The sequence below is a fragment of the Uloborus diversus genome, chromosome 4, assembly GCF_026930045.1.
Source record: "Uloborus diversus isolate 005 chromosome 4, Udiv.v.3.1, whole genome shotgun sequence".
NCBI lineage: Eukaryota > Metazoa > Arthropoda > Arachnida > Araneae > Uloboridae > Uloborus > Uloborus diversus.
The window spans coordinates 5,119,053-5,126,118 of NC_072734.1; the positions used below are offsets into that span (position 1 = coordinate 5,119,053).

At 35.2% G+C, this 7,066-nt stretch overlaps 1 long non-coding RNA gene across 1 annotated transcript in view; it reads left to right on the top strand.

Moving 5' to 3' along the window:
* Positions 1–5,796, top strand: part of LOC129220452 (uncharacterized) — a 143,475-nt gene extending 137,679 nt beyond the window's left edge. Inside the window, exon 3 of the long non-coding RNA XR_008580468.1 lies at positions 5,729–5,796. This is a non-coding gene — a long non-coding RNA (uncharacterized LOC129220452). The remainder of the gene's footprint in view (positions 1–5,728) is intronic.
* The last annotated feature ends 1,270 nt before the right edge of the window (positions 5,797–7,066 follow it).

The following is a 7,066-nucleotide window of genomic DNA, read 5'->3' on the forward strand; positions in this document are numbered from 1 at the left end:
ATAAACAATTTTTCACCTCCTTTTTTAAAGAGTTAAGAAATGGTGCAAACCTTGTGAAAAGTATGCCAAAAAGACGTAAAATGCTCATTAAGAACAAGGGAATGCATACTATATATTAGATAAATATTTCACTGTTCGTTAATGTGTCTATAGTTATGTAATCAATGAAGAATTTGCTTTTAAAACAGTCTTAGTCTAATAATTTGGCCAGCACTGTAATTGCCAAAATGGAAAATTTGGAGAGAACCTGTACAAATGGTTGGGGTGAACATCTCCTCTGTTTTCGGGTGAGAGATTCAGCTCTGATAGGTGCTGCTGTACAGCATGATTTAGAAAAAATTTTCAATGAAAGCTTACTTAGGACTGGAACTTTAAACACGTTATACTCAATATTTGAAAATATCCTCTTACATGCCTTTGTTTCTCACTGCCTCAGTTAAGTAAACAAATAAACACTGAACTGCAATGTTTTTAATGGGGTTGTTTCCTTCAGTCAAAAGTAGTACTTTTTGTCACTGAAATTGATAGAATAAGCAAAAAAAAAAAAAAAAAAAAAACATGGACCCATAAAATGCTTTTATTTTCCCAGCATATATTTTTTAATTTTTTTTAAATGTCCAATTTTTCAAACAAGGCGTGGTCTTGATGACGTTACAAATTATGCTCTTTGGCGCATTTTCTACCACGTTTCCACGTTGTGATAATCAAGAAGCGAATTAAATATTGCGCTCTACGCTTGCTATCGACCATATCGATGTCAATGCACGTGAGTAAAGATGCGAATTAAATATTTTGATCTGTGAATGGTAACACGAAATGGTATTTCATCATTTGAGATGTCACACGACAGAAACGTTAAACAATGAAAGCGCACCGATTTAAGTATTTTTTTTTAAATATTAAACTTAAACAAATTATTTAAAAAATGGTCAGATCATATGTTTTTAAGCATGCTCTTTCAGAAAAAAAAAACTTTCAAAATTTTGGAAACTACCCCATTGTGAACTTTTTGTTCTCGCTATCAAAAAACGTTTTTAATCGAAGTTATGTGTTTCAAGTCCCTGGATTATCTTCATCTGAAAAATACTTTAAGTTTTCATAACAACAACATTAAAATTGTGCAGAACTTCGCCATCTTCATCGTCTGATTCATATTGTCCATATTTTCGAAGTACGCTTTTAGTACATTATGAATGTTAAGATTTCCTTTTAACTCGTACATTTGGATTTGGTCCAAGAATACATCTTTTCCTTAGGCGCCGCCAATCTCCCGGATGTCAGACGAAGACTCCCGAGGTCCTTCGATTCGAACACACGAAAACAACTGTCCCATCGTTCGATCCGAATTCCTCTTTCAGTTACAGTCACGGGGATGGAGGCAACTATTAAGCTTTTAGGGGAGTGGAAAAGGCTTCCTTTGATGAAAGATTTTCTCAGAATGTATGTACACGTTAACAACCAACTGTGTTACCATCCACACATTCGTTGAGTGTTTATGTTTAGATAATCATCCTAAATTCGAGTATTTTGGCTTCACTTATCAATAGAATCTTATCAACTTTATAAGAGTAATGCTTTCAAATGTTGTGCTTGCTATCTTCTTCATTTTGTTCCTTTTTATTTGTTGATGTATTTATTCCTTGTCGGACAGCAATAAAACGCTGACAGTCTCTTCCAGTGGCGTACCCTGAAATTAATTTTGGGCACTCAATCATTCAGAGGTACCCCGAATTTACATTTTTGGGAGAGCGGAAATTTTCAATTTACCGAATGAAACTCAAGTTCGCCTAATGATGATAATTTTGCCGCATAGAACTCCAAATTTCGCTTAATGATTATAATTTTGCCGCATAGAGCTCCAAATTACGCGGAATGATTATAATTTTGCCGCATAGAACTCCAAAGTTCGCGGAATGATGATAATTTTGCCGAATAGAGCTCCAAATTTTGCCGAATGATGATAATTTTGCCGATTCGTCAGATAAAATTTGCTGAACAAGGGGGGTCGCAGTAACGTCCCATCGGAGTACTCCTGTTGGCATTATAACAAGAGACGTTAATTTTTCAGTTCAGAATTAGTACACGGAAAAAACTGAAATATACCTAACGTTTGACATATTTTTTACTTCCTTTTACAAAAAAGGAAGTATTATATTCGCGAAAAAAAATTCACTCAAAAATCGGCCATAATTTCCATTTTGCTCACCCCCGAATGAATGTTGAGTTTATATTTGAACCCGACAACATGTGGATATATGTCGAAGACCGTACAGGCACCCGAAATGTCCATTTTGACGATCCCCAAGTTAATTACAACGAGTTTTCTCGTGACGTCTGTATGTACGGATGTATGTGTGTATGTATGTCGCATAACTCAAGAACGAAATGTCGTAGATAGTTGAAATTTGGTACTTAGACTCCTAGTGGGGTCTAGTTGTGCACCTCCCTTTTAGGTTGCATTCGGATGCTCTTTTGCCCATTTTTGGGGGGAAATCATTGTTAATTTCGATGTAAACTCAAGTGGAACTTGGCGACAAATTTGGCGGTTTTTTTTTTTGTTTTTTAAATCTGGTTTAAATTTGGCCGCTGTTGGTGATATTTAGAGAGTAAACTATTGAATCCCATTAAAACTGCCAATAATGAGAAAATGACATTTAATTGGAGTAAAAGGAAGTCATGTGATGCACACATCAGCTCGTTTTTATTTATAATCCTTCAAGGGTATATGTCATTTCAATCAAGTTAAAAACAATCAAATTGAATATCATTTTTAAAAAATGAGAAAGATAACTAAAACTTCTACTTACCAGAATCTGGGAAATCTATCTTTGATAAAAATGATCAAAATCATTAAATTAAAGAGGAAAAAAAGGTTGTCATTAGAGACAGGGTTATATACAAGCACATACCAGTAGTCAATAAGAAAAAGAACGAGCTGATATGTGCATCACATGACTTCCTTTTACTCCAATTTAATGTCATTTCCCCATTATTGGCAATTTTAATGTGATTCAATTGTTTACTTTCTAAATATCACCAACAGTGGCCAAATTAAAACCAAATTAAAAAAAAAAAATTGCCAACGTTGTCGCCAAGTTGGCGACCAAAAGACTGGCGATATATCGCCAAGTGTCCGCTAAATTATAACACCACTAGTGTTTACATCGAAATTAACAATGATTTCCCCCCAAAAAGGGGCAAAAGGCCCCTTAAGAACATCCAAATGCAACCAAAAGAGAAGGGGCACAACTAGATCCCACTAGAAGTCTACGTACCAAATTTCAACTTTCTAGGACATACCGTTTTTGAGTTATGCGAGATACATACACACATATGCACATATATATACGGACGTCACGAGAAAATTCGTTGTAACTAACTCGGGGATTGTCAATAGGAATATTTCGGGTGTCTGTAGGTTCCTATGCAATATATCCACGTGTGATCGGGTCGAAAAAAAACTCAACATTCATTCGGAGGTGAGCAAAATGGAAATTAAGGCCGATTTTTGAGTGAAATTTTTTTCGCGAATACAATACTTCCTTTTTTATAAAAGGAAGTAAAAATACAGTGAAAGATCCAAAACCAGAGTATTTGTTTAGAACGCGTTTAGTAGGTCTGAGAGACCGAGATTTTGAGCTGTAAAACTATAATGTTATACTTCAGAATAGTCATTCGATTTTTCCTATATAAATGTGCTCAAAGCAGTAAACGTTTACCTATGAAAAATTAATTTTCGAAAGGAATTGACCACAGATGGGAAAGATAATTTAATTGGGAAAGGAGAGAAAAAGTCGGTTAACATTACAAAGTTAAATGCTTCTAGTACTTCCCAGTACTACAGAAATTAAAAAGATATTATTTTCATCTTTTGAAATGATATTATTTGATTTTAAAAAAATCATGAATTTTATTGTAATAAAAGCAACTAATGTGCCTATCATTTTGCGTGTGAATACTTTCTATAATACATATTTATCGCTTAGAACGAAGTAAAAAATAAAAAGACTGATTATTTTATATTCAATTGTAACAACTTTTCTTTACTGTTATCAATTATTAGCATTGTACATCTTTTGAATTTTTAATGCGTACTTAAGGCATTTTTATTGCACACTTGCAGTCATATTTCATTGATTTTTAGGCCAGATAATCCGGGTTCTAAGTATAAAAAATCCTGCAAGTTTTCAATTTCGAGAACAAATCTTGGGGGGGGGGGGATGCATATGTCCCTTTGCACCCCTTTTTGGTATGCCACTGCTCTCCTGTTGCAAGAAAAAAAAATCAAACGATTAAAATTATGTATTCACTTGACCAGAGGTATTTTTTATCACCTGAGTAAGTTTTTCCCGCATAGCAAATCGAAAATCCGCTTCAGATATTTAGTCAAGCGTGTTTTTCTGTGTATGTTTCGAATAAAAATTTAGCATTGTATAAAAAGGAGAAAAAAATGAAAAACAGTTTTAAAACGATACTTTTGAATGTTTTGGTATTTTTTAAAATGCAAATAAAAACAGTATACGAATCAAAGTAGTGCACATCTCTTACTGTTGCCACATTTCATTTCATCCTTTTAAAAATTTAAGGTTTTTTGTTTCCTTCTTTTTTTTTTTGATATTGCTCGTGATTATGGTCAGGTTACGACACAATTTGTATAATGCTGTTAGTTGTATTTTTTTCTGACTGTTTCCTCAACTAATTTAATGTCGTTGAAATCTCTTATAATATGAATTTAATGTTATAAACAAAAAGGTTTTATTTCTTTGACATAGCAGATTCGATATAACTAATGTTTTTTCATTCTATGACAATGCAAACTGAATTTTATCGCTCCTTTCACTTAGCATTTATATAGACACTGGCATTGTGAATTGATATTTTGATCAATGATTAGAAACCATTACGCCATCCCATTGGATAACTATAAAATATTTCAGGTGCATCCCCACTCCCCTCCTGTTTAATGATGATAAATGCAGGGGTGCCCACCCCCTAAGAGCAAGAGTGCACCCCCCTAATATCACGAAGATCCTGCCCTCCCAAAAAAGAAAGAGCTAACCCAAAAAAGAGAATGTACTCCTTAACCCCCCCCCCCTAAAAATTTCAATAGCGTAGTCTGCACCACAACCCCCCCCCCCCACGTCCGTATGTACGTATGTATGTGCGTATGTGTGTCGTATAACTCACAAGAACGGAATGTCCTAGAAAGTTGAAATTTGGTACGTAGACTCCTAGTGGGGTCTAGTTGTGCACCTTCCTTTTTGGTTGCATTCGGATGCTCTAAAGGCGTACTTTTGCCCCTTTTTTTGGGGGGGGGGGAAATCGTTAATTTCGATGTAAACTCAAGTGGTGTTATAATTTGGTGGACACTTGTCGATATATCGCCAGTCTTTTGGTCTCCAAGCTAAGTCGCCAACTTGGCGACAAATTTGGCGATTTTTCTTTACATTTTTTTTAAAATCTGGTTTTAATTTGACCACTGTTGGTGATATTTAGAGAGTTAACTTTTGAATCACATTAAAATTGCCAATAATGGGGAAATAACATTAAGTTGGTGTAAAAGGAAGTCATGTGATCACATCAGCTCGTTTGTTTTCGTATCTATCATTTTTCTAATTAAATACTACTTTCCGCACTTTCGCTGATATGTTTTTTCTCCCAGAAACTGATTGCATTATAGGTATGTGTTATTTAAACTTTTACAACTATTTATTTATTTTACTTTCAGGTAGATAAGAGGTATTTCTGCCATCGTATTGTTTCTTTACGAACAAGAGTTTTTATGAAACTGTTTTTTGGTAAGTCCTATTTGCCTACGTCCTGTATTAAAATCATTTTGCAAGTTTTGATATTACCGCTTTTGTTGTTTGGGTATCGCCTTTTGTGTCTTGAAGTAGCCTCGAATTCTAACATATTTTCAAACCTTTATTTATTACTAGTGATACCCGCACGGCTGCGCCCGTAATAGAAAAATCAAAAGGTCTTTTGGTTCGCCTGTATATTTACAAATAATGTATGGTGAATTTTCTCGCCAGTTGGCTTGTACCCATCTTACGGTTCCACGTTATGATAATTTCGTATCTCGCCAATTGACTTCTGCCCATGTTACGGTTCCACGTTATAATTTCGTGATTTACTCGTCCATCTTATGATATTTTTTTCTTAAAATTGGAATAGAAAGAGAATCACATCGAATTTTCGAAAAATCGCTTCGAGGTGCACACCCCCATGCTACATACTTTGTGCCAAATTTCATGAAAATTGGCCGAACGGTCTAGGCGCTATGCGCGTCACAGACATCCTACAGACATCCAGACATCCTCCGGACAGAGAGACTTTCAGCTTTATTATTAGTAAAGGACTAGCAGTGTTGCCCGGTGTTGCACTGTCTACCTCGAAAATATAAGTTGCCTTAAGTTGTTCAATAATCAAGCCCAAAGAAAGGAGGAAAAAAATATATATATTGTAAAAAATCTCATCAACGTATAGATAAGAGCAATTTTATGACATAAAATTTAAAGTTAGATCTCCTTGGATATTTTTGAACTCCTAAGGTTGTAAACACGACGGAGATTTAGCCCCCCCCCCCCTAGGAAGGCGGAAAAACCTCTACATGAATTCCTGAGCATTAAAGGATCTCTGCTAAATTTCAACAAGATGCGACGTAACTTTGGATTTACATAAGGAGGGGTTTTTCTTATGCAAATCCCCTAGGGAGGACCCCCGCCCCCCTACTGTGACAGCTCTCGAGCGTCAAAGAACCACTGTGTCAAATTTAGCAGCAGTCTGACGAAAACTGGGTTTGTAAAAGGAAAAACCACTGTAGGAGGTTTTTTCTTTGTACAAATCCAGTTTTCATAGGATCTTTTCCAAATTTGGCCCCGAGGTTCTTTAATGCTCAAAAAATGTCATAGGGTTGGTTTGACCGTTCAAATATTTCCTCGTTCGGCAAATTTTGATGACGATTCGGCAAATTTGGTGACAATATTGCAACATTGTTTTTTTTTTTTTTTAAATGTTCGCTTTTATTTGATGTTATGTGTTCCTGATAAGCATGGTGCGATGC